The following is a 27,582-nucleotide window of genomic DNA, read 5'->3' on the forward strand; positions in this document are numbered from 1 at the left end:
TGAAGGTTTATGCCTCTGCACCAAACTAGATAATAAATTCTAAATTCCCACTACACCCAAGGTAAAAATGTTTGTTCTTGTCCACTCTAATCCTTCTTGCCAATCAGAAGGATGCAAGTCTTCATTGATTTATTTATTGTCATGTGTACCACAGTACAGTGAAAAGCTTTGTTTATGTGCATAATAAGCAAAAATGTACAGATCAAAAAGCTATAGACAGAGGAATACAGGTTACATTATACAGGGCTTGCCCTAAGCGACATCAGCCTTAGCAAAATCAGCGTTATTTGGCTAGAGAGTCCATTCATCAGTCTAGAGATTGCTGGGAAAGTGTTCCTGAACCTGCTGGTGTGTTCAGGCTTCTGTATCTGCCAGATGGAAGAGATTAGTGGGGTGTTAAGTTATTTTACTCCTGAGGTTCTTACACATTTGATGCAACTGCAACACACCAACTTCTGTGTTGGTTGTTGCAACCAAATTTATTAAGCACAGTACAGGTTTTCTGGAGGAACCTTTAGCAGAGCTTACATGGTCGTGGCCAAAAGTGCTGTCTGAACAAAGGAAATAGTCTGTCAACATCAGTTAGTACTGCCTACAAGACAACCCTCAGCCATCCCCACATAGTCACATGCCACTTAAGATACAATGCAGTGACCTCCCCACCTCCCAGAAGCAATGTAATGCAAATCAGTCCTTAAAACAATTTGCAACAGATTTGACCATTATGTAACTGTAGGGAAGTAGTTACATTCCAACTATAATGTTCTTATTGATTTCTGGATGAAAATGTAAATCTTCCCTGAATGGCAAGGAAATGGTCATGCAAACCTCGTACATTCCACCTATAAGACAAAGACACACCCTGCCTTACCCCCAGGGATTCAGTTTCTTGCATGTCAGTAGAGCAAATTAACTCTTTAGTATCTCAGGGCTGCAATGGGTCTCTGCTGGTATCCTTTTCATGGCAGCAAGCTGTGTAATTGGAGTCCATGGATGGAAGGTTGGCTTCTATGATGGTCTGGGCTGTACACACCAGCTCTGTAGTTTCTTGTAGTCCTGTCCAGTTGCCATACGAAGCTGTTGTGCATCTGGACGTACGGTTTCAATGGTGCATCTATAAAAGTTGTGCATTCTTTATCCAAACCCCTAATCGTTTTGAAAAAAGTCAAACTGATTTATTTAAAATCACTAGCTTTCAGAGTGCTGCTCCTTCATCAGATGAGGTTACTTCAGCCAATATTTGTCGGCAGCATTTTGCTCAGGACAGTCACTCTTGCTCCCCATAACAATATGCCGTCCTCTAAGCTGGTCTCTCCAGGTTCACAAAGATCTTAATTCAAGTTGTGACGGCTCATTTGGTTTCCCCAATTCTTTCAGTTTGGAAAGGACTGGATCCTGCAGTGTCCAGAATCTGACATTGTTAGCTGTTACAGATTCTTCCAGTCTGGGTACCACTGATTGTGTATTTGCAAATGGGAGATGGCTCAATGCATCTGTGTTCACTACTCAGCCTCAGATGGTGTTCTAACTTTATAATTATAAGCACTTAGCTTTGGGCTGCATTCAGTGAGCTCTGAGTGGCATTGTGTTGTCTTTGTTAAGCAGGCCAGGTAAGGGTTTGTGATGTGATGATCATGAATTTGTGTCCATGATGCTATCAGTGGAATCTCCTGACTCCAAATATGATTGCCAGTCCTTTTTTTTTCTATTTGGCCATAATAATGCTTTGCATTATCAAAGTCCTAGATGCATAAGCCATTGATCATTCCTCTCTATTGGGCCACTTACGAGCAAATACCACTCTGATGCCATTTGAAAGGCCTCCTGTGTCAATACCAAATCTTTCTTGGGATCATAGTGTGCTAATGCCTTAGGATTGTAGCTGTTTCTTTACTTCATTGAAAGTTGGGGCTTGTCTGAGACCAACTCCAAGGCTGACCTTTTAGTTTTGAAAGCGTTGATGCAAAGATGCTACAACCGGCTAGGTTTTGTATGAACTTTTTAATAACTTACAAGATCAAGGAATGATATAAGCTCCTGGACAGATGTGGGAGCCCAGGCACCTTTGATCACCTTCACTTTGTCTTCCAATAGGTGTTACCCAGTCTTGTTGACTCTGTAGCTCAAGTAGGTCATTTGGGGAGGTCTGGAATGCACATTTTCTCCTTAAGCCTTTGGAAAATTACTGTAGAACTTGGGTGTAGTCCTAAGTGTTTCTTACTAGTTATCCCTGTTATCAGGATGTCATCTAGGTAAATGGTGACCTGAGGTGGACATTGAAAAATGTTCTTCGTGACTCGGCAAGAAGGTGGCAAGATTTTGTAGGTTTGTTGTGGACACGTCTGCCTAACAGCCAAGGCATGCTGGTGATTTTTGCCATCCCTGGCCAACTTATGTGGTGCAATTTATTAGTTTAAATCTTACAGAACATGTATTTGGCATCCTTCCCACTCCCAAATATTAACAAAGGGAAAAGGTGCAAGTAAACAGCAGCAGGGACACTCCCCTGCAGCACCAACAGCCTCTCCTGAACCACCTGAGGACCAGACCGACACTCAGGATGGAGCGATGAAGAGACTTACCTTGAAATTTGGGGCTGCGATTGAGGAAATCCATGGGGAAATTCATGCCCAGGTCCAACCTATCACATCCATGCTGCAGAAACATGAGCAGGAGATCCAGAGCCTCTGGGAGGCTGGAGGAAGTGGAGGGTTGAACTAAAGCCTCGGAAGCTGCGATGGAGTCCTTATTCAGTTGGATCCAGGTGCTGGAGCGAGAGATGCGGGCCTTGCGAGACCATATCGATGACCTCAAATTGAGGTCGGAGGATAAATCTCCAAATTGTTGGGCTCCCTGGAGGTGAGGAAGGTGAGCAGCCAGTCAGCTTCTTTGAAAGCTGGCTGTCAACGTTTTTGAGCCTTCGTGTTGAGCCCAGCAGGCTTCAGATTGAAAGGGCTTATTGAGTTACAGTGCACAGGTCAGGCCCAGTGCAGCGCTCCGCTTGGTCCGAGTGCACATCCATTCATACAAGGACAAGCAAAAAGTCATAGAAGCTTCCAGATCCCTGGGAAAAGATATGCAGGCACTGCTGCACGGGGGGTCAAAAATCATGTTTTTCCAGGATTTCTCTGCAGCTGTAATTCGAAAGAGGAAGTCCTTTGATGAAGTTAAAAAGAGGCTGAGGAATCTGGGCATCCAGTTCTCCATGAGATACCCCGCAGTACTTCATTTCAGCCACGAGGACTCAGTTTATAATTTGACTCAGTGGATAAGGCTAAAAACTTTGTGGATACTTTAAAATAGACAGATTAACCGTATTCTTCAGGCCAATGTTTGTTCTCTTTTCGATCTTTCCCCATGTTTTCCCTTTTTTTTTCCTTCCTTTCTTTCTCCCTAATAATTTCCTTTTCTCCCCTTTTCCAAAAAGACTTTGGAATAAGTTTTTTTTTAATAACTGGATTTTCTCCTTGGAAATTTTGTGAATGTTCTTTGTTGTGTCTCCCCTTTTTTTTTGTTCTGCTTCTCTTTTAGTCACAGTTAGGGGTGATATGAAGCCTTAATGCCCCCTTGACAGTACAGGAAATACAAGAGGCAGCTAGGCAACTTCAGAGTGGGAAAGTGCCTGACCCTGATGGTCTTGGTGAACTTTATAAGGAGTTTATAGGGATTCGGTCAGGGCTGATGTTGGAGATGTACAATCACTCCTACATGCATGAATGCCTACCACCATCTTTGAGAGAAGCTAATATTTCCTTAATTCTTTAAGAAGGCGAGGGTTCCTGAGGATTGTGCCTCATATAGGCCCATTTCTGTAATAAATTCAGATGTCAAGATTCTGTCCAAGATCCTGGTGCTGAGATTGGAAAGGGTGTTGCCCTATGTTATTAAAGAGGACCAGACAGCCTTTATAAGGGACCGGAGGTCCTCTAATTATATTAGAAGGTTGCTGAATGTGGTCCAAGTTTGTCAGCAACCATCGATTCAGGGGTTAGTGATTTCCTTAGATGCAGGGAAACCATTTGACTGGGTGGAATGGCCATATCTTTTTATGTCTTAGAACAATTTGGGTTGGGTGGGGGCTTTGCTAGGTGAGTGGACGTTTTATATCGCCACCCTCTGGCCGTGGTCATCACCAATGGGGTGAAGTCTGAGAATTTTACGATTGGTCGGGGTAGTCGGCAAGGCTGCCCCCTCTCACCGTTTTGTTGTTTACTTTGGTGATAGAGCCGTGGCAGAGGCCATTCATCAGGACGTCCACATAACCGCTCCGGAAGTGGGATTGAGGGTACACAAGTTTACACTGTATGCAGATGATGTCCTTCTGTTTTTATCGAACCCGATGACCTCTGTATCCCGTTTGATACAAGGTATCAATTCATTTAGGACTATTTCAGGATATAAGATTAACTTTGCAAAATCGGAGGCTATGCCTTTGGGGAACCTTAGGGTCATCTTCAACTTCTGGTACATCCTAAAGTTTCCTTTTAAGATGTCACGGGCAGAGCTCCGGTATGTAGGCATTTTTGTTACCCCCAAGTTTGATCTGTTACTTCGGACTAACTTTGCTCACTTGCTCGACAATATTAGGTGAGATCCCCAGAGATGGGAGGCTGTTCCAATTTCATGGCTGGGCCGAAAATCTCTCGTTAAGATGAATGTTCTTCCTCGTTTGCTTTATCCCATGCATATGCTACCTATAATGTTTCCCAGGTCCACGCTGCGGAAGCTTATGGAGTGGTTTGGTTCCTTTGTCTGGCATCGTGGGCGGCCCCTCATCAAACTTACTAAATTGCAGTTGCCTCAAGGAGGGGGAGGGGTTGATTTCCCTGACATCAGAAGGTATCAATTGAGTTGCCTGCTGTCCTTTGTCTGCGATTGAGTAGGAAACGATCCAAACTCAATATGGTTGGATATTGAGGCCTCCCAAGCAAAGTGCCCTTTTATTAACCTTTATTCATGGATAAGATGAGAACAGTTATGAACCACTGCCAGAATCCCATTGCCCTCCAAGCCCTGACTACTAATGACAATGTGTCAAGAGTGAGGGTTATTTATCCAAAACTTCGCCACATACACCTATAGTTGGGTTCAGACCAGGGATGATGGACTCAGGGTTCAAACTATGGACAGCGAGAGGAGTTTCTAGTTTGGGAGACTTGTTTGAGGGGGTGGTCATGATGTCTTTGGAGCAACTGAGCTGCAAATGTGGGTTGCCCAGCAGAGACCTTTTCTGTTTTATTCAGGTTAGGGATTTCATCCAGAAGAAGACTACGCTTCTCACTAAGCCCTATAAGCCCGATACAGAGAGATTATTGCTACGTTCCCAAGTGCCCTTTAAGTTAGTACCCTCTATCGCCTGCTGGGTGGCAGGGCCTGGCAGGATATTAACCGGTTCTGAGAGGTCTGGGAGCAAGAGCTAGGAGTGGAGATCTTTTAAACGTGCGAGAGTACTCAAAAGATCTCAATCTGTAATAGGACATGCACTACACAGTTAAAAGTTCTGCACCGGGCTCATCTGGCATCTGACCATTGGTGAAGTTTTAAAAAGTGGCAACTTCAGTGTGCTCCAAATGTAAAATAAGTGTAGGTACTCTTACCTGTTGCTTCTGGACATGCCACAGGCTCCATGTTTATTGGAGTGCTGTGGCGGGAGAGATGGGGAGGGTATTGAGAGCTGACGTCAAAGTAGACCCGATATCTCTCCTCTTAGGTCTACCGAATTTACCATCTTTAGACAGGCATAGGAAGAAACTATTTAATATTCTTGCATACTGATGAAAAATATTCTGTTGAATTGGGTGTCCGAGAACCCGCTGGGCTTGTTGGGATGGCAGAAATTAATTATGGAGCACATTCCCTTGGATTTTTTTGTTTACAAACATGGTGCACAACACAACAGACCATTTTTAAGACATGGCAGCCCTACTTGAGTTATTTGGAAGTAGATTTGTCAGTTGTCTTAACTAGGGTGTTTGTTTTACCAGGATGGTTAGATTTGTTTAAGCCCTGGGCCCTGGAGGGGGTCTCCTGAGTTGATATGGGTGTCTCTGGTTTATTGCCTGTGCATGTGCTAGTGACGCAAGGATAGCGAGAGAGAGGAGTTGAACACATGGCTACAGGGATGGTGCAGGAGGGAGGGTTTTGGATTCTTGGATAATTGGGGCTCTTTCTGGGGTAGGTGGGACCTCTACAAGCAGGATGGTCTTCATCTGAACCGGAGGGGTACCAATATCCTGGGGGAATATTTGCTAAGTCTATTGGGGTGGGTTTAAACTAATCCAGCAGGGGGGTGGGAACCAAAACTGTAGTTCGAGTATAGAAAAGGTTGAGAGTAAGGAGGTCCAAAATAGAGTTTCAGGGACACAAGATGGCACCGGCAAGCAAGAAGTTGGTTTGAAGTGTGTCTACTTCAACGCCAGGAGCATCTGGAATAAGGTGGATGAACTTGCAGTAAGGGTAGGTTGTGCCTCACAAACCTTAGAGTTTTTTGAGAAGGTGACCAAACAGTTAGATGAGAGTGAACCAGTTATGTGGTGTAAATGGATTTCAGCAAGGCGTTTGATAAGGTTTGCCACAGTAGGCTATTGTACAAAATGTGGAGGAATGGGATTGTGGGAGATATAGCAGTTTGGATCAGTAATTGGCTTGCTGAAAGATGAGAGGGTGGTGTTTGATGGGAAATGTTCATCCTGGAATCCAGTTACCAGTGGTTAGATTAGACTTACAGTATGGAAACAGGCCCTTCGGCCCAACAAGTCCACACCGACCCGCAACCCACCCATACCCCTAACCTAACACTATGGGCAATTTAGCATGGCCAATTCACCTGACCCGCACATCTTTGTGACTGTGGGAGGAAACCGGAGCACCCGGAGGAAACCCACGCAGACACGGGGAGAACGTGCAAACTCCACACAGTCAGTCGCCTGAGTTGGGAATTGAACCCGGGTCTACAGGCGCTGTGAGGCAGCAGTGCTAACCACTGTGCCACCCACGCTGTAAACCACAAGAGTTGGTGTTGGGCCCACTGCTGTTCCTCATTTTTATAAACTACCTGGATGAGGGTGTAGAAGGCTGGGTTAGTAAATTTGCAGACGACACTAAAGTTGGTGGAGTTGTGTATAGTGACGAAGGATGTTGTAGGTTACAGAGAGATGTAGATAAGCTGCAGAGCTGGGCTGAGGGGTGGCAAATGGAGTTTAATGCGGACAAGTGTGAGATGATTCACTTTGGTCGGAGTAACCGGAATGCAAAGTACTTGGCTACTGGTAAGATTCTTGGTAGTGTTGATGAGCAGAGAGATCTTGGTGTCCAGGAACACAGATCCTTGAAAGTTGCCACCCAGGTTGACAGGGTTATTAAGAAGGCATACAGTGTTTTAGCTTTTATTAATCGAGGGATCAGGTTCTGGAACCAGGAGGTTATGCCACAGCTGTACAAAACTCTGGTTGGCCGCACTTGGAGTATTGTGTACAGTTCTGGTCACCGCATTATAAGAAGGATCTGGAAGCTTTGGAAAGGGTGCAGAGGAGATTTACTAGGATGTTGCCTGGTATGGAGGGAAGGTCTTACGAGGAAAGGCTGAGGGACTTGTATTCATTAGAGAGAAGAAGGTTGAGAGGAGACTTAATAGAGACATATAAGATAATCAGAGGGTTAGATAGGGTGGACAGGTAGAGGCTTTTTCCAAGAATGGTGATAGCGAGCACAAGGGGGCGTAGCTTTAAATTGAGGGGTGATAGATATAGGACAGATGTCAGAGGTAGTTTCTTTACTCGGAGAGTAGTAAGGGTATGGAATGCTTTGCCTGCAATGGTAGTAGATTCACCAACTTTAAGTACATTTTAAGTCGTCATTGGACAAGCATATGAACATAAATGGAATAGTGTAGGTTAGATGGGCTTCAGATTGGTATGACAGATCAGTGCAACATCGAGGGCCGAAGAGCCTGTACTGCGCTTTAATGTTCTACGTCCTATATACAATGCTCCCGTTCCTTTGTTTGGGAGCTTTCCGTCAAGCATAGCAGTTCTGTATTTGTATTTTTCTTTTTCATTTTTTTTTGTTTTGCTTTGCTTTTCTTTTATTTGGTCTTGCTTTGCAGTGTTAGGGTTTATTTTGTATTAGAGGGTAGGTTAGTAGTTGAGAGATAGTAGTTGTATTGTAATTTATGGTTTTTTCTTTATTATACTGATTTGTATTTTTCAATAATTTTATAACAATCAATATGTTTGTAAAGTTTTAAAAAAATTTGCTAATAAATATACAAAAGAAAGTTCTTCATTTGCTGAAAAATTGACAATACTCCAAATGGCAGTCTCGTCTAAGCACTTTATGGTATTAGTTATAGCATACATTCTGACCAGGATTCCCAGAATTATTTGCAAGTAAATGTAGCTTATGCCCAGCTGTGTGAAAGGCAGAACACCTGCCAGCTTTGCATCTAAATCCTCTTTCTGGGGGATTGGGTATTTATCCAGTTCTAAAGCATTTACCATTTGTTTAAAACCCCCACAAAGGTGACTGACCCATTGGGTTTCAAAATTGGTATGATCGGTGCTGCCCATTCCACAAATTGGACTGGTTTGATGATTCTTTCACTTTTAGCCTGATTTCTGCCTCTACCTTTGCCCATAACATAATGGTACTGGGCAGGCCTTGCAATGTGGCCTTTTCTTCTCTGGTAGTCCCTTGATCTTCCTGGAAGATGGACATGAATTTAATTGAAAAATGTTGAGCCAATTTAGGTGAATATCTTGACCAATTTCACCCCATTAGCCTGAGGCCTGGGCCTCTTACTTTAATCATTGAGTCAGCTACCTTTTGTAAGAGACCAGAACTGAAGTTGTACCCATAATCTGTGATGGTTGCTTGACATAGGTTTTCAGCCTAGTTGAGGTATTGCCCAAATTTAATGCTGGAGTCAGAGCAAATTTTGTTACAAATTTGTTCTGTGATCACTGATATGGCTGCACCAGTATCCACCTCATTAAAACCAAATAACTGTTTAACCAGGTGTATACTTTGCTTAGCAACATCCCAATCAGAATCAAACAATTTAACAGTCCCAAAGCAGATGGAAGTGGAATTTCCAGGATATGAACTCTCCTAGATACCAGCCTATGAGTTGTCCTACTTTATTTAGGTCTAGGAGGACTCTTTTACTGTCTCAAGTCTGCATATTGGCAACAACTACACTGGCTTGCTGGCCAAGATCCTGAAGAAAAATGTAACCATTTGCCTGAGGCTTGGCTTTGTTTTAGGGTTTTGTTGTGGGCTGACCTAAGTGAGGCTATGCAATTGCCTGCATTCAAGTGGTGTTCCCCAAGCTCAGTCTGGCTCGTGCAGGTGTCCACTTCCACAAGAATACCTTGTAACTTTTATGTTCCACTTATCATCTTTTCAAATGATAAAGCCAGTTGTAGCCCCTGTTAGGAGTCCAGATAAGTTTCAAGTAGCAGATGTTTTTGAATGGTTACATCATTAACAGTCAGGACCATATGATATGTGGGATTAAACAAAACTACCATGTTTCTGCCAATCATTTTAACCAAATCCCTATTACTGATTCCCATGTTTCCTTAATTGCTAGGTAAAAGCGATAGCATCTTAAAATTAGAGGAGACTTGAGTTCATAATATTCCTTAACTATGTCCATCAATTCTTGAAAGGTTTTAGTATGTGGTGTCTCAGGGAAAATTAGGCTCCTAATGACAGAAAAAGCTGCAACTCCACAGGCTTCCAGGAGAATTATTCATGGTGACAGGAAAAACAATGTTGTTTTCCCAAAAATATGATACATGCTATCTACATGGTGAGCCCAGTCCTTGACAAAGGGGTAAAATAAGCCAAACTTCCCAAACAAAGGTGTGATGTGAGAAAATGTTTATATCAACTCCAAGACTGCTGCAAGCAAGTTTTTTCAGGATATGCTTTCTTCTCGTCACCACTGAAATAGCTCTCCGGAGGCCAGTATCTCATCATCAAGTCACCCTTTATTTACACACCAACAGTCTTTGAGTAGAGCACTGCCTCATACAGAGTCACGCAGCAAAGTGTCAGTATTCTTGACAGTCAACCTTTTATACCAGCCAGGGCTCCCAGATTGGACCAATTTAACAGCCTCGGTCAGCGAACTCATATTCTAAACAGTCAACAGCCCTCGTTGCAGTTACTACAGGGAGTGCTTAGCAGAGGTTAAAGTTTCCAAAACATCAAGATTCAGACACAGCAAAATTAATAACTGAGAAGGGATGAAGTCAATGGAGGATTGAGGGTGTTGTACTTCAAGCATGCAGCATACAAAACAAAGTAAATGAGTGCGTAGGAGCAGATTACTGCAGATGCTGGAATCTGTACTGAAAACAACAAATGCTGGAGATCAGAGCAGAGCAGGCAGCATTCAAGGAGAGCATGGGGGTCAGGCAGCATCCATGGGGAGTGAGGGGGAGATGTGTTTGGTGGTGGCACCCGCCTGGAATTGTCTGAAATGGCATAGAATGATCCTTTGAATGTGGAGGCTGGTGGGATGGAAAGTGAAGACAAAGGGAGCCTAATCTCACTGCTGTGAGTGATGGGAAGGGGCAAGGGTGGAAGCATGGGTGATTGATTGGGCTGTTAATCGCATCTGAACAATCACCGGGTGGGAGAGCACTGTTATGGACGAAGTCGGTCATGTCAGCAGCACTGATTTGGAAGGTGGCATCATCCAAATAGATACAATATAGGTAAAGGAACTGGGAGAATGGGATGGAATCCTTCTAGGACCTGACATATGAAGAATTGTAATGAAGGTAGCTAGGGGAGTCCGTGGCTTTGTAGTGGATGGCAGTGAATAGTTTATTACCCAAAATGGAGAAAGCGGTCAATGAAAGGAAGGGAAGTGTCAGAAATGGATGATGTGAAAGTATTAGAAGGGTGGAAATTGGAGGCAAAATCTAGATAGTTTTCAAGCTCCTGGTAGGAGCATGAAGCAGCAGTGAAACAGTCGTCGATGTACTGAGAAAAGAGTTATGGGAGAAGGCCAGCGTAGGACTGGACCAATGATTTTTCCATATACCCCATAAAGAGGCAGGGCATAACTGGAACCCATGCAGGGGCCCATAGCCACTCCTTTGACTTGGTAGAAGTGAGGTGAATTCAAGGAGAAATTATTCAGTAAGAGAACAAGTCCAGCCAGGCAGAGGGAAGTGGTGGTGGATGGGGAGTGTTCAGGCTTCTGGTCATGGAAGAAGCTGAGAGTTCTTAGACCATCCCTGGTGGGAATGGAAGTATAGAGGGCTTTGATAACCATGGTGAACAGGAGGTAATTAGGGACAGGGAACTGGAAATGGTCAATATGGTGGAGGCATGAGAGAATCACGGGTGTAGGTCAGCAGGGTCTAGGCAAGTGAGTTTGTAGCGCAGATTCAAATTGGCCAGTATGATATAGGGACATGGCTACAAGGGGATCAGGGCTTGGAACTGAATATCCAAAAATACATCTCCTGTTGAAAAGACACTCGGGGAGGTAAAGTTGCCTTACTAGTAAGAAATAAAATTAAAATGATAGCAAGATGTGATGCAGCGTTAGGAGGCATAGAATATGTGTGGGTAGAGTTAAGAAACTGCAAAAGATAAAAGACCGTGAGAGGGTTTGTGTACAGGTCTCATTCCACTAGTCATGATATGGGGAGGAAAATAAATCGGGAGATAGAAAAGCCATATAAGAAGACCATAATCATCAGGTGCAAGTGAACTGTGAAAATCAGGTTGCCTTTGGATCCCAAGAAAAGGAATTTGTGGAATGTCTGAGATTTATTTTGGAGCAGCTTGTAGTACTGCCCACCAGGGAACAGGCAATTTTGGATTTAGTGATGTGTAATGAGGCAGAATTAATAAGAGAGCTGAAGGAGAAGGAGGCCCCTGGGGACAGTGACCATAATATGATAGAATTCATCCTGCAGTTTGAGAGGAAGAAGCTGGAATCAGATGTAAAGGTATTACAATTGAATAAAGGAAACTACAAAGACATAAGTGAGGAGTTGGCCAGAGTTCATCGAAAGGGGAGCTGAACACGGAAGGTGATGAAGCAGCAATGGAGATGTTTCTGTCAATAATTCAGGAGTTGCAGCAGAAATTCATCCCAAGGAAGAGAAAAAAAAACATACTTGGGGAAGACAAGGCATCCATGACTGATGATGGAAGTCAGCATACAATGTGGTGAAGATTAGTGGGAAGCCTTTAAAAACCAGTAGAGGATAATAAAACAAAACAATAAGGGGAGATGAAGATGAAATATGAGAGTAAGCTAGCTAGTAATATTTTAAAATTTGCAAGTGTTTATTTAGATATCTAAAAGACAAGAAAGAGGCAATAGTCAACATTGGACTGCTGGAAAATAAGGCTGGAGAAGTAATGGGATCAACATGATGGTGGAGGAACTGAATAGGTACTTTGCATCAATTTTCACACTGGAAGACATCAGCAACATATCCAAACTTCAAAACAGTTCGGGGCAAAGGTGAGTGTAGTGGCCATCACTAAGGAGAAGGTGCTGGGGGAGCTGAAAGGTCTGAAGGTGGATAAATCACCCATACTGGATAGACCACACTCAAGGATTCTGAAGGATGTAGCTGAAGAGCTAGGAGAGGCAATGGTGGCAATAATTCCGGAATCTCTGGAGTCAGGAGGTGTCCCAGAGGATTGGAAAATGGAAAATATAACAGTCCTGTTAAAGAAGGGAGGGTGGCAGAAGACAGGAAACTATTGGCCATTTAGCCTGATTTCAGTCATTGGTAAGATTTTCGAGTCCATTATTAAGGTTGAGATTAGAGAGTTCTTTGAAGTGCATGGCAAAATAGGGCTGTCAGCAGGGGAGGTCATGCCTGACAAATCAGTTGGAATTCTTTGAGAAGGTAACAAGCAAGCTAGACAGTGGATAGTTAGGAAGCCCAATGCAAGGTTAGTGTTCATTTCAAGACGGCTAGAATATAAGAGAAGACATGAACTGCTGAAGCTGTAGAAGGCTGTGGTGAGACCATATTTAAAATACTGTGAGTAGTTTTGGGCCCTATATCTAAGGAAGGATGTGCTGGTGTTGGACAGAGTTCAGATGAAGTTTATAAGAATGATCAAAGGAATGAAGGATTTGTCATATGATGAGCAATTGGGTACTCTGGGTCTCCACTCAATGGAGTTCAGATTGATATGGGGGGATCAGATTGAAAATGACAGAATACTGAGAGGCCTGGACTAGAATGGACGTATTTCCTCTAAGAAAATGTTTCAATCCAAGAAGATGTTTCCAGTATTAGGATAGAGTAGGATTCAAGGGCACAGTCTGAGAGTGAAGGAATTTATCTTTAGAACTGAGGTGAGGAATTTCTTCAGCCAGAGGGAGGCGAATATATGGAACTCATTGCTGCAGAAGGCAGTGGAGTCCAAGTTATTGAGTGTATTTAAGATAGAGATGGATATGTTCATGATTAGTAAGGGGATCAAGGGTTAGAAGAAGTCAGGACAATGAGGTTGAGGAATATATCGGCCATGACCGAATAGCAGAGCAGACCCAATTGGCTGAATTACCTAATTCTGCTTCTTTATCTTGTGGTTTCTATTATAGCTAACATGGCTCCATAAATTCACCTCAGTTTGTCTACAGATTTACTGTATTTCAATAATTAAAGCTCTTTCATTGTTATCTTTCGCATCACAGGAAGAAGGAATCAAGCATGTTGCAGCCAAATTTGCTACAAAGATAGGTAGAAAACAAGTAGTGCAACAGACATAAAGAGTTTACAAAGATATATAGATAGGTTAGGCAAGTAGATAAAATTTGGTAAATAGAATATAAAATAATCTGAAGTTATCCAATTATATACATAGAACATCACAGCGCAGTACAGGCCCTTTGGCTCTCGATGTTGCTCCGACCTGTCATACCAATCTAAAGTCCATCAGACCTATAGCAGTAGAGATGACCCAGGTAATTATAGACCAGTGAGCCTTATATCTGTTGTAGGAAAGGTTTTGGAAAGGATTATAAGAGATAAGATTTATAATCATCTGGCAGGGAACAGTTTGATTTCAGATAGTCAACGTGGTTTCGTCAAGGGCAGGTTGTGCCTCACAAACCTCATTGAGTTTTTTGAGAAGGTGACCAAGCACGTAGATGAGGGTAGGGCAGTTCACGTGGTTTACATGGACTTCAGTAAAGCCTTTGATAAGGTTCCACATGGTAGACTGATGGAGAAAATGCAGAGGCATGGAATTGAGGGTGATTTAGCAGTTTGGATTAGAAACTGGCTTTCTGAAAGAAGGCAGCGAGTGGTGGTTGATGAAAAATATTCAGCCTGGAGTCCGGTTACTAGTGGTGTGCCACAAGGATCTGTTTTGGGACCACTGCTATTTGTTATTGTTATAAATGACTTAGACGCAGGCATAGGTGGATGAATGAGTAAACTTGCAGATGACACTAAAGTCGGTGGAGTAGTGGACAGTGTGGAAGAATGTTACAGGTTGCAGGGGGACTTGAATAAACTGCAGAATTAGGCTGAGAGGTGGCAAATGGAGTTCAATGCAGCTAAATGTGAGGTGATTCACTTTGGGACGAATAACAGGAAGGCAGAATACTGGGTCAGTGGAAAGATTCTTGATAGTGTGGATGTGCAGAGGGATCTTGGAGTCCATGTACATAGATCCCTGAAAGTTACCATCCAGGTGGATAGTGCTGTTAAGAAGGCATACGATGTGTTCAGTTTCATTCGTAGAAGGATTGAGTTCCGGAACCGCAATATCACACTGCAACTATACAAAACGCTAGTGCAGCCACACTTCGAATATTGTGTACAGTTCTGGTTGCCATATTTCGGGAAGGATGTGGAAGCATTGGAAAAGGTGCAGAGGAGATTTAACAGGATGTTGCCTGCTCTGGAACGAAGGTCTGATGAGGAAAGGCTGAGGGATTTGGGTCTGTTCTCATTGGAAAGAAGACGCTAAGAGGGGATTTGATAGAGATATACAAGATGATCAGAGGATGAGATAGGGTAGACAGTGAGAGTCTTTTTCCTAAGATGATGACAGCTTATATGAGGGGACATAACTACAAATTGAGGGGTGATAGATTGAAGACAGATGTCAAAGGCAGGTTCTTTACTCAGAGAGTGGTAAGAGCGTAGAATGCCCTGCCTGCTAATGTAGTCAACTCAGCCACATGAGGGAGATTTAAACAATCCTTGGATAAGTACATGGATGATCATGGGATAGTGTAGGGGGACGAACTGAGAATAGTTCACAGGTCGGTGCAACATCGAGGGCCGAAGGGCCTGTTCTGTGCTGTATTGTTCTATGTTCTATACTATTCCATGAACGTCCATATGCTTGTCCATTGACGACTTAAATGTCCTTAAAGTTGGCGAATCTACTACCATTGCAGGCAAAGTATTCCATGCCCTTACTACTCTCTGAGTAAAGAAACTACATCTGACATCTGTCCTATGTCTGTCACCCCTCAATTTAAAGCTATGTCCCCTTGTGCTCGCTGTCACCATACTTGGAAAAAGGCTCTCCCTGTCCACCCTTTCTAACCCTCTGATTATCTTATATGTCTCTATTAAGTCACCTCTCAACCATCTTCTCTCTAACTAATACAAGTCCCTCAGACTTTCCTCATAAGACCTTCCTTCCATACCAGGCAACATCCTAGTAAATCTCCTCTGCACCCTTTCCAAAGCTTCCACATCCTTCTTATAATGTGGTGACCAGAACTGTGCACGATACTTCAAATGCGGCTGCACCAGAGCTTTGTACAGCTGCAGCATAACCTCATGGTTCCTGAACTCAATCCCTCTACTAATAAAAGCTAAAACACTGTATGCCTTCTTAACAACCCTGTCAACTTGGGTGGCAACTTTCAAGGATCTGTGTACACTTTGCCAGGAAAAATAAAAAACGGAACATTGTTTATCTGGAGAGAGACCCAGAAAGCTGTGGTGGGCCCTTTTTCTATTCATTTGGGGTGAGGGCATCACCAGTGGGACCAGCATTTATTGTTCATCCCTAATTGCCCAGAGGGCAGTTAAGAGTCACATGTAGGCCAGACCAGGTAAGGATGACAGTTTCCTTCCCTAAAGGACATTAGTGAACCAGGTGGGTTTTTCCTGTCAGTCGGCAAAGGATTCATGGCCATCGTTAGATTCTTAATTCCAAATTTTTACTGAACTCAGATTCCACCACCTGCCATGGCAGAATTTGAACCTGAGTCCCTAAGACAGTAAGGAAAAAATGAAAGAACTGTAGGTGCTGTAAATCAGAAAACAAAAACAGAAATTGCTGGAAAAGCTCAGTAGGTCTGGCAGCATCTGTGGAGAGAAATCAGAGTCAACGTTTCAGGTCAAGTAACCTTTCTTTCAGTTCTGAGGTCATTCAACCTGAAACATTAACTCTGATTTCTCTCCACAAAAACCATCAGATCTGCTGAGCTTTTCCAGCAATTTCTGTTTTGTCCCCAGGACATTACCTGGGTCTTTGGATTAACAGCCCCACAATAATAACACTATTGTTATTATCATCTGTCCTAATAGCCTGGATGTCATTGTATATAGATCACAAGTAGCTAGCATTAATTAGGAAAACAGATAGAATGATAGCCTTTAATGCAAGGAGATTGAGCTTAAAAGAAAACAACTTGAGAAAAATCACAAGCATTAAAAAAACACAATGTTTTTCTTTACTTGTTTTGAACTCTCATTACAACTGTTTAGGGTATTGGAGAGCCTGCTCCTAAAATCCAGCATACAACTTTTGATCTCCCAACCCCAGGAGAGATAGACTGGCATGGAAGGCAGCTGAGAGGTTTACACTGAAGGTAAATGGGGTTCCTTTCAGTTATTGGATCCTCCTTGCCCCTCAAATATATGTAAATATTAGTATTGTGTAAGAAAGGTCTCTGTATGTTTTTGGGAAAGAGTCAAAGTTCACAGTTTTGTTTGGTTGCTTGATATACAACAGTGTAGGACCAAATTGCTTTTGCGACAATGTACTGTATATATGTACAAAAAGATTCTTTTATGAATAAAATATATTTTTGAAATTATGAAAAGCAGCTGTTTTACAGAACTGAATTGCTTTAATGTAATATATACTTGTATATAATGATATTTTATGAATAAAATATAATTTTGAAATTTAAAAGTGACTGAGAGGTCTTTATGCACTGCCACACGCTGCCTTCAGTGGCTGCTCTGGTGAAGAGACTGTCACAAATCTCCTTCTGAAATGTGCCTTTGCAAAGTAAGTCTGGAAAGAGAAGCAGTGGTGTTTATCGAGATTTGTCTGGAGCAGGACTCTGGGCTCTACAGGTTGTTCCCTGGGATTCACACCAAAACAAAGATTGACTTTACCTGGAGGACCACTAACTTTGTGAAAGATGCTTTTTGGTCTGCCCAAAGCACATTGGTCTTCCCATGCAAAGAGTTGACCTCAACTGAACTGCAGATTGGCACATTCCAAATTCCAGGATGCACTAAAGCTAGGGCGGTATCCGCCAAGGCACAGTGGGGAAATGTCACAGGCTAAGGTCTTTTTGTCAAAGTGTCATGAGGGTCTGTTCAGTTACCAGACCCTCTCATTGCCTCAATGTATGTAAGTAGTGGCCTACATGAGTAAAAAATGCCTTTGGTTTTTGCAACAGCAGGAATGTCAAATTCTAATGTTTGTTTTTCTTGATCAGAAATCACATGATTATAGTCTCAAACATGTTTATTTGAAATCACAAGCTTTTGGGGCTAGACTCCAAAAGTTTGTGATTTCAAGTACTGTAAACCTGTTGGACTATAACCCGGTGTCATGTGATTTCTGACTTTGTCCACCCCAGTCCAACACCGGCACCTCCACATCATGTTTTTCTTTATACGCAAAAACTGTACAGAACTGCTTTGGTACCTGTGAATATAGATAATTTTTATTTTAAATCAAGATTTTTTTTGTGCAAGAAAAAATGTTGATGTTTATGGGTTGATAAAACTGGGATGAATGGATGTCATATGATGAAACATTGAGCAGGATGCACTGTTATAGGTGAGAACTTAGAAGAATGAGTGAATCTGTTTTAAGACATAGGGACTCAAAATGGTCACTGGTGGGAGGATGTTTCATCTCGTAGGGAAAATCTAGTAGTGGGGTCAGAGCTTCAAAGTAATGACTCTCTCCCATTTAAGATGAGTAATTTCTTCCTTGAGGTTAAAAATCACACAACACCAGGTTCTAATCCAACAGGTTTATTTGGAAGCACTAGCCTTCGGAGCACTGCTCCTTCATCAGGTAGCTCTTGGACAGGATCATGAGACACAGTATTTATAGCAAACGATTACAGTGTCATGCAACTGAAATGATATATTGAACAAACCTAGATTGCTGTTGCATCTTGCATCTATTAGAATGGGTTGCAGGTTTCGGTTCATTAATATGTAGATCCCAGAACTTCTTTTATCTCTCATTCTCAAGATAACTTAAGGTTTTATGAAAAAAAAGGCAACATCTCAGCTCAGACAATTCTTTAAAGGTGTTAGGCATGAGAGAGGGTTTGCATGAGTGTGTGTGTATGTGAGAGAGAGTGTATATCATGTAGTGGGGTCACCTGCAGTGTGACATGAACCCAAGGTCCTGGTTAAGGCCATCATCATGGGTTCTGAACTTGGCTAACAGCCTCTGCTTGGCCACTGTGCATTGGTATGTATCCCAAAGTCGTCCTTGGAGGACTCTTGTAACGCAGTCTCTCATACACATACACCCCCCCACACTCACTCTCACAGACTTATATTCCATCTGCGTGCAATTCTGGTCTCTTTCCTATTGGAAAGATGTTGTGAAACTTGAAAGGGTTCAGAAAAGATTTACAAGAATGTTGCCAGAGTTGGAGGATCTGAGCTATAAGGAGAGGCTGGGGCTGTTTTCCCTGGAGCTTCGGAGGCTAAGGGGTGACCTTATGGGGGTTTACAAAATTGAGGGGCATGGATAGGGTAAATTGACAAAGTCTTTTCCCTGGGGTCAGGGAGTTCAGAACTAGAGAGCATAGGTTTAGGGTGAGAGGGGAAAGATATAAAAGAGACCTAAGGGGCAACTTTTTCACGCAGAGAGTGATACATGTATGGAATAAGCTGCCAGAGGAAGTGGTGGAAGCTGGTACAATTGCAACATTTAAGAGGCATTTGGATGGGTCTATGACTTGGAAGGGTTTGGAGAGATATGGGCTGGGTGCTGGCAGGTGGGACTAGACTGGGTTGGGATATCTGGTCGGCATGGACGGGTTGGACCGAAGGGTCTGTTTTCCATGCTGTACATCTCTATGACTCTATTACACTCACATACGTGTGCACACACGCACACTTTACCAAGCATGCACACATGCAAACACACACTCTCTCGTGCACTCAAATGCACACATACACACGCATATAAGTCTATGGGATGAATTTGCATTTGCAGATACATTCTATTTTGCTGGAAAAGTGCAGCAGGGCAGGCAGCATCCAAGGAGCAGGAGAATCGACGTTTCAGGCATAAGCCCTTCTTCAGACAGCCAATCTATGTAGTATTTTATAAATTCCTACTTTGGAAATAGAACCACTCTTACTCAAGATTGTGATACAGACAGACTCTAACCTCACACCTTTAATGCATTGTCTGAGCTGAGATGTCACTTTTTAAATAAAACCTTGTTTTCTCGAGAATAGGGCTGAAAAGAAATTCTGGGATTTACATATAAATGAACTGAAACCTGCAACCCATTCAAAAAGATGAAAGACATAACAATGATCTAGGTTTGTTCAATATATCATTTCAGTTGCATGACACTGTGGTCTTTTGCTATTAATTTTATTCTTATGATCCTGCTTCACAGCTACCTGCTGAAGGAGCAGCGCTCCAAAAGCTAGTGCTTCCAAAAGACCTGCTGAACTACAACCTGGTGTTGTGGGATTTTTAACTTTGTCCACCCCAGCCCAACACTGGCACCTGCAGTACCCACTTTTGCCTCCACCATATCATGACTTCCCTGAGGTGGTCATTAATCTTTGAATTTTTCTACCCTAGCAAGCAGAGGTGGCCTGGGTTAATGAATATATTCGAGGCTGAGGTAAGCAAACTTTTCATCTTCAAGGAATTAAAAAGTGGGTGGAGGGGGAGAAATATATGAAATTGGGTATGATCAAATACCCCATTATCTTACTGTATAGTGGGGTAAACCGAAGGATTCAAGGCAATTGAAATGAGCAACAAATGCTGCCACATACAAAAAAACAAATGGCTGGAGAAATTCAGCAGGTCTGACAACATCTGTGCAGAGAAAGCAGGATTAACGTTTGGGGGTCTGCACTGGGTTCACGTTTCCAGCATCCTCAGTTATTTTTGTTAAATGGTGGCACACATCGTTTATAGAAAATTATTTTTTTTCATTTGGAGAGACAAACTAAAACCATGTTTTTATTTGGAAAAAAAAAGGCATGTTTATTCTCCCTGTTTTGAACCCTTGTTTACAAGAATTAAAAATCTGACGAGTTGGGGTAAAGTGTTCCCTAACGTGGCGAGGTCAGGTGACGGAATCTCCAGGGAGGCAACTTCAGTTTCATTTGAAACGTGAGTCCCAGTGGATTCCAGGGGGAAAAGCTGGTTGTTGTTCAGGGAGGGGAGGGAAAGTTCTTTTTGCCTATTGGTCACTCACCAAGTCCTACCTGGCCTAGAGAGGTACTGTAACTGACTTAAAGGTTTTAAATGCTCCCCTCCATCACTAACCCAACCTGATCGAGGGTTGAAAGCTCCTTTTCGAGTTTTACGGACACATTCCGAATGCATGAGTAGTGGAGAATCCACCCTAGCCAATCCCAAGATCTGTTTTTCAATTGTTCTCTTCCTGCTTCCTCCTTGCTCTCTGTCAGTGGATCCGCCTGCTCCCCACGACATTTTCCAGGCGTTCACCCCGGGTTCACAGTTACAGTGGGAGAAGCGAACTGTCTTTCTCAAACTAAACTCTTCTCTGAGGTGAGTTCACTTCTTTCCATTTCTTTGGCCAGGATTGTTTTTATTTTGAATCTGTCTCGTTCTGGCTGAGAGTTTAGTTTCCTTCTCTTGGTAAATTCCTCTCTGGTTTCACCGTCCCTTCCTGAGCGTCAAACTGAAATCTGTGCTCTTTAAACCTAGAATAACATTATTTAAACTGACCAACCAACCTATGGTACGAAATTACTTTTGACCCTCGGATGAAAATTACCAACCAAAGAGAATCTGGCTGCAAAGGGTTGAACTCATAAACCAGTAAATGAAATGGTTAATTGAGAAACATATACGTACTTTGTGGAAGACTTGACATCATATTATGACCCACGCCATGTATATCTGTAAATGTTTCACTCCGGGCTCACCAACAGTCTGTCCCCTCTTTAAACTGCATCGATTTCGGTCGTTTATCTCTTTTTATTCCAGTTTGCAAATATCTGATTAATCGAAATGAAGCGGGGCTGTGAAGCTGGTTTCCACCCTAAGCCCCACTGGATGTATAATACTTTAAAAGTGTTAACAGCTTTTATTTATTTATTAGGCGGGGGCGCAGTCACAGGAACAGGGAGCTTGTCTGGTTCCATACAGTTACACTTTCCCAGTATGTGCTCAATGAAGTGAATTGCAACAGACCACCTTTGTCATTTCACAGAAGGTTACCCACTTCGTTTGGGGACCCAACCCGGACGTTTCCTGGTTTAGATGGTGCGTTTGTAGGGAGGTTATAAATAATCCAGTGCTGCTAATAGGAAAATGGAGGAAATAAGAGTCCTAAAGAAGATTACACCCGAAACGTCCACCTCACTGCCTGGTGCTGCCTGGCTTGCTGTGTTCTTCCAGCCTCCTGTCTGTTTTGGATTCCAGCATCTGCAATTTTTTTGTCTCTAACAGGAAAATGGGAGCAGGTCTAGACTATGAAATCCTGACAGCCGATTCCTCAGCAAATGAGATTCTTGCTTTCTGTATCATAACTGCAATCCACTGCCTGCCTCTGTTTCCTATTATCATTATTGTTCAGTAAAAAATGAGGTCTGCAGATGCTGGAGATCACAGCTGCAAATGTGTTGCTGGTCAAAGCACAGCAGGTTAGGCAGCATCTCAGGAATAGAGAATTCGACGTTTCGAGCATAAGCCCTCTCAGCACCGCCCTCCTAACCTGCAATCCTCTTCCTGACCTCTCCGCCCCCACCCCACTCCGGCCTATCACCCTCACCTTGATCTCCTTCCACCTATCCCACCTCCATCGCCCCTCCCCCTAGTCCCTCCTCCCTACCTTTTATCTCAGCCGGCTTGGCTCTCTCTCTCTTATTCCTGATGAAGGGCTTATGCTCGAAACGTCGAATTCTCTATTCCTGAGATGCTGCCTAACCTGCTGTGCTTTGACCAGCAACACATTTGCAGCTCATTATTGTTCAGTCAACCTGTTCAGAGGTGTTACTACACCCTGGTCGAGAGGTAGTGACCTATCACTGCACCACAAGAATCCTACCATTCCCTGTACATACCTGTCCAGCACAAATCTATTTCAGATTTTATAGCCAATTAAGTTATCATCTACTGTATTAGATTAGTTTACTTAGTGTGGAAACAGACCCTTCGGCTCAACAAGTCCTTACCCACCCGCCGAAGCGCAACCCACCAGACCCATTCCCCTAACACTACGGGCAATTAGTGAGTGTTTCACAATTCCACTATTCTGTATGATGAAGAGTTTCCTAACTTCTCTTTTAAATGGTCCATCTCTGACTGTAATATTATCTCGCCCTGTTCTCAACCTCTACCCCACCAGAAAATGCTTCCCTCTATCTAGGCCATTAATTCTTTTATTTAAAAATAACTAAAAAATATCTATATCAAGGCATCCCTCAATCTTTTACATTGCAGGGGATACGAACCTAATTTGTAACATAATACTGCATTTGTGTTACACTCGAACTGTTTAGATTTGGTGTCCTGAAGAATAATCTGGGTACTATTCTTTGTAGTTAATTTTAGTTTAGGGATGATCGGTAGTGACACATTTTTTAGAATCATACAGCACACGAGACAATTTTGCTCTTTGTAATCCTGCTGGCTCTTTGAAAGAGCTACTCAGTTAGTTCCACACTTAAGCTCTTTTCCCAAGTTCTGCGACTTTTCATTTTCCAAGTATGTCACCTCCCTCCTTGTTGTTTGTCGTTATTTGAATCCATTACACAGTGCACCTTTGAAGCTGTGAGGCCTTGATTTTAAAAAAAATCACTCCACAAAGAATCGCCAGCCCTGAGCTTTAGTTATTTTTGACCCAGAGAGTGGAGGGATGGATCTCTGCTTTCACAGTTTCATGAAAGGACACTCAAAGATACATTTTTGTTCCAAAGTCTTTCATAGTCAATAAATTACATCTGAAGTGTACTTGCTACTGTTACACAGGCACATAGATCTGGAGCCAAATTATTCATGCCAAGGTCCTGTAAACTATAAATGTGGTTCAAGCAATATTGATTGAGGGTTGAATGCATTCACCTGAAGCTAAAAGGAGTTTCAGATTAATGTGGAAAAGCAGTGTCAACAATGCAGAGCATTCAGAATACTACACTGAACAGTCATGCTTTGAGCTCGTGGGGGGGGTTTGAACATATAACCTTTTGCCTCAGATGCCAATGAGTAATATAGCTAATCTAAATTGACAGAACGGTAGCAGGGGAGACTGTGGCACCAGACTAGTAATCCAGTGGCCTGGGCTAATGGCCTGAGAACATGGGTTTAGATGACAGCTGATGAAATTTGAATTTGATTAATAAATCTAGAGTTATGAGCAAGGTTTTGATGACTGTGAAACGATGATACATTGTCTGAAAAATCCACCTGGTTCACTGTGATTTTTTTAGGGGAGGAAATCTGCTGTTCTTGCATTGTCTGTCTCATGTGACTCCAGGTTAATCTTAACTTTCCTCTGAAATGGCCCAGTGAGCCATCCAATTGTACCAAAACAGCTACAGATACCAGAAGGACTGCAGCAGTTCAAGAGGTAGCTCACCACTACCTTCACAAGTCGAGTTAGGAATGGACAACTTGTTTTTTTTTAAGTCACTATAAAATAACTAGGATTAAACAGCTTGTTCAACCAGTTTGACCTCATGAGATGGGACAGAAATTAATGCCGCCCAATCCAATATTTTTGTAATTCACTAAATTCAGGTGACATTCCTAAAGCTTAAGAAGTGATTAACTGGATATTGATGGAAGAGCCATAAAATTTCAAAATATTAGGCATAGGGTTTGATAGTGACTTTTTGTCTACTGAATGACTCATCTAGAGATGACTTAACGTAGCTTCTGGATTGGGTTTGGGTGGAGGGATGGGGGTGGGCGGTGAGTGGGGGCATGTCCCTTTTGACCTCAGGAGAATCATAGAGATGTACAGTACGGAAACAGACCCTTTAGACCAACCTGAGCAAGCTGACTAGATATTCTAAATTAATCGAGTCCCATTTGCCAGCATTTGGCCCATATCCCTCCAAACTCTTCCTATTCATTTACCCAATCAGATGCCTTTTAAATGTTATAATTGTAGCAGCCTCCACCACTTGCTCTGGCAGCTCATTGCATACATGTACCACGCTCTGTATGAAAAAAGTTGCCCCTTAGATCCCTTTTAAATCTTTCCCCTGTCACCTTAAACCTATGTCTTATAGTTGTGAAATCTCCCACCCCGGGGAAAAGGTCTTATCTACTTACCCTATCCATGCCCGTCATGATTTTATTGATGTGCGAGGGGAAATAGCCCCAGCTTATTCAGTCTCTCCCTATAGCTCAAACCCTCCAACCCTGGCAACATCTTTGTAAATTTTTTTCTGAACCCTTTCAGGTTTAACAATGTTTTCCCTATATCAGGGAGACCAGAATTACACACAGTATTCTAAAAGTGGCCAAACCAATGTCCTGTGCAGCTGCAACATGACCTCCCAACTTGGATACTCAATACACTGACCAATAATGGCAAGCATACCAGATGTCATCCTCACTTTCCTATCTACCTGTGGCTCCACCTTTTAAGGAACGATGAACCTCCTGACTAATAATTTGTTGGGGGGGGGGGGGGGGCGCGATGTGGGGAGCTAGAATGCAAATGCCACATAAGCATTAATCTCATTAATTGTCAGATTTACAACATCTCTGACTTTCCATGACAATGTTCCACAGACAGCAAAAGAGTCATATTTGATATACATCTGACAGTTCAATATTCCCTCTGTACACCATTGAAAAGCCAGCTGATTTATTTTGGAACAGAACTTGGAAAAGGTAAAGGATACAATGAATGTGCATCTTTCTCCATCTCTGGCAATTTTTTCTAGAGTCACCAGATGGTGTAACAATTGAAATATAACAACAAAGTTTCAAAATATTTGATCTTGTGGTGGTGAGGTGTTAAATTACCATGTCGGGTTTTCCACAAGAAAATATCAACTGACTGTCTAGGCTGCACACGTTGCCTACAAATGTACATTAATGACGTTTGACCTCTGACCTAGAGTCAGCTTAATGAACTAACCAGTTAGACATATGCAGGATTAATCAATATGATCAATTTACCTTGGTCGAATGAGACACGATAGTCTACACATTTTTCCAATATCATTTGCTGTAATTACTATACCATACTAACTGTAATCTGTTCATTCGCACTGTACTTCAAGTCAGTGGGCTATAACAGATATCAGTCCCTACCAAGGTTGCATAGAGGAATGCCAGAAAGAGATGTAGAGGTGCTGGTGTTGGTCTGGGGTGGACAAAGTTTAAAAATCTCACAACACCAGGTTATAGTCCAACAGATTTTAGAGCGCTGCTCCTTCATCAGGTAGCTGTGAAGCAGGATCATAAAACACAGAATTTATAGCAAAAGACCACAGTGTCTTGCAATTAAACAAACCTAGATTGATGTTAAGTCTTTCATCTTTTAGAATGAGTTGCAGATTTCAGTTCATTAATATGCAAATTGCAGAATTTCTTTAAGTCTCATTCTAGAGATAACTTAAGGTTTTACTTAAAAGAAGGTGACATCTCCGCTCAGACTGGTTCTAATTCCAAAGTAGGAATTTGTAAAATATTACATAGATTGACTGCTTGCATTGACCGCCTGCAGGTTTTGTGCTTTTTAGCAAAAATAGAATGTATCTGAAAATACAGTTGTGCAAGTTCAAATTCACCCCATAGACTTATGAGTGTGTGTGTGAGAGAGAGAGAGAGTGTGTTTGTGTGTGCATGCTTGGTTGAGTGTTTGCGTGAGTGTGATGGAGTATTAGCGTGTGTGAGTGTGTGTCTGAGTCTGACTGACTGAGAGAGAGTGTATAGTGTAGTGGGATCACCTGTAATGTGACATGAACCCAAGGTCCCAGTTGAGGCCCTCCTCAAGGGTACTGAACTTGGCTATCAGTCTCTGCTCAGCCACTCTGCTTTATTTCATAACCCAAAGTCAGCCTCAGAGGATGGTCACCTGAAGATTCAAGGCCAAATGTCCTGACTGCTGAAGTGTTCCCCGACTGGGAAGGAACATCCCTGTCTGGTGATTTGTTCCAGGGTGACCGTTTATCCAGGAAAAGTTAAGAGATGGGCCATATAGAAGTTATAGGTTAAATGTGTGAACCATAGTTAATGCAATTGTTTGTGTAAGTGTGTAAACAAGGACAAGATTGACACAGTATGAAATGGGAGTATGAGACCGGTTAAACAGACTCCGATCAAATAAATCCTCAGCAGAAGAGAATATCTATCCCACAGAAACAAAAGTAGAGATTTGGGACACACTGATCATTATTCTGGACTCCGATGACATTGTGGGAGGTGCCAGTGGATCAGAAACAAACCAATGTGACATCTCCATGTGGACCCCAAAGAATCCCCTTCACCCCAACCCCTGTAACCCCCATTCCAGAAGGCAGTTTGTAGACAATACAAAATTAGGACTGTCCACTTGGATAAGGAAACTCAGCACTAAAAAAGTGGAGTTGGAAATTTTAAAGAAGTCACCATTGTCATACTGAATCATGGGAGGTTGCTCTGTCATTGGAGAGATAAATGGGGCTGAGGGTCACCATGTCTGAGGTAACAGGAGAGATTGAGAAGGAGTGTGCTTCATGGCAACCTCAGCCAATGTGGGCATTGAACCCACACTGTTGGCATTACTCTGCCTCACAAACCAGCCATCCAGGCAATGGAGCTAAATGATCCCTGAGTTGGAGATTGTGTATCTTATTGATTGTGAAAATGGAGATGAGGAAGTCATATGCTAGAAGTAAATTTCAAAAGTTTAGTTGAATGAGCTACTTCAAGGCTGGAGTATCAAATAATTTTATTTGGCTTTGATCAGAGAGGCAACTGTGATCTAATGATTACTGAATGTTGTGATGTTCAGTGAGTTGATCCCTTCTAGAATTTGGAATGAGCTACAAAAGGAGTTGTTTGTGTAGTCGTTAGGGTACTGTGGCCCTAGAGCATTAATTGTAATTTGTTCACTGGGAGATGTTTGTATCTCAGGAGACAACAATGACAAATTGTAAAATGTGTCAC

The 27,582-nt window shown here is 42.5% G+C and overlaps 1 protein-coding gene across 1 annotated transcript in view; it reads left to right on the forward strand.

Annotated features, from left to right (window-relative positions):
- Nucleotides 1-20,775: 20,775 nt before the first annotated feature.
- LOC132823014 (syntenin-1-like) overlaps nucleotides 20,776-27,582 on the forward strand; it is a 42,667-nt gene continuing 35,860 nt past the window's right edge. The window contains exon 1 of the mRNA XM_060836545.1: nucleotides 20,776-21,015. The gene's annotated coding sequence lies outside the window, so the exon portion shown is untranslated. The remainder of the gene's footprint in view (nucleotides 21,016-27,582) is intronic.

The sequence above is a fragment of the Hemiscyllium ocellatum genome, chromosome 15, assembly GCF_020745735.1.
Source record: "Hemiscyllium ocellatum isolate sHemOce1 chromosome 15, sHemOce1.pat.X.cur, whole genome shotgun sequence".
NCBI lineage: Eukaryota > Metazoa > Chordata > Chondrichthyes > Orectolobiformes > Hemiscylliidae > Hemiscyllium > Hemiscyllium ocellatum.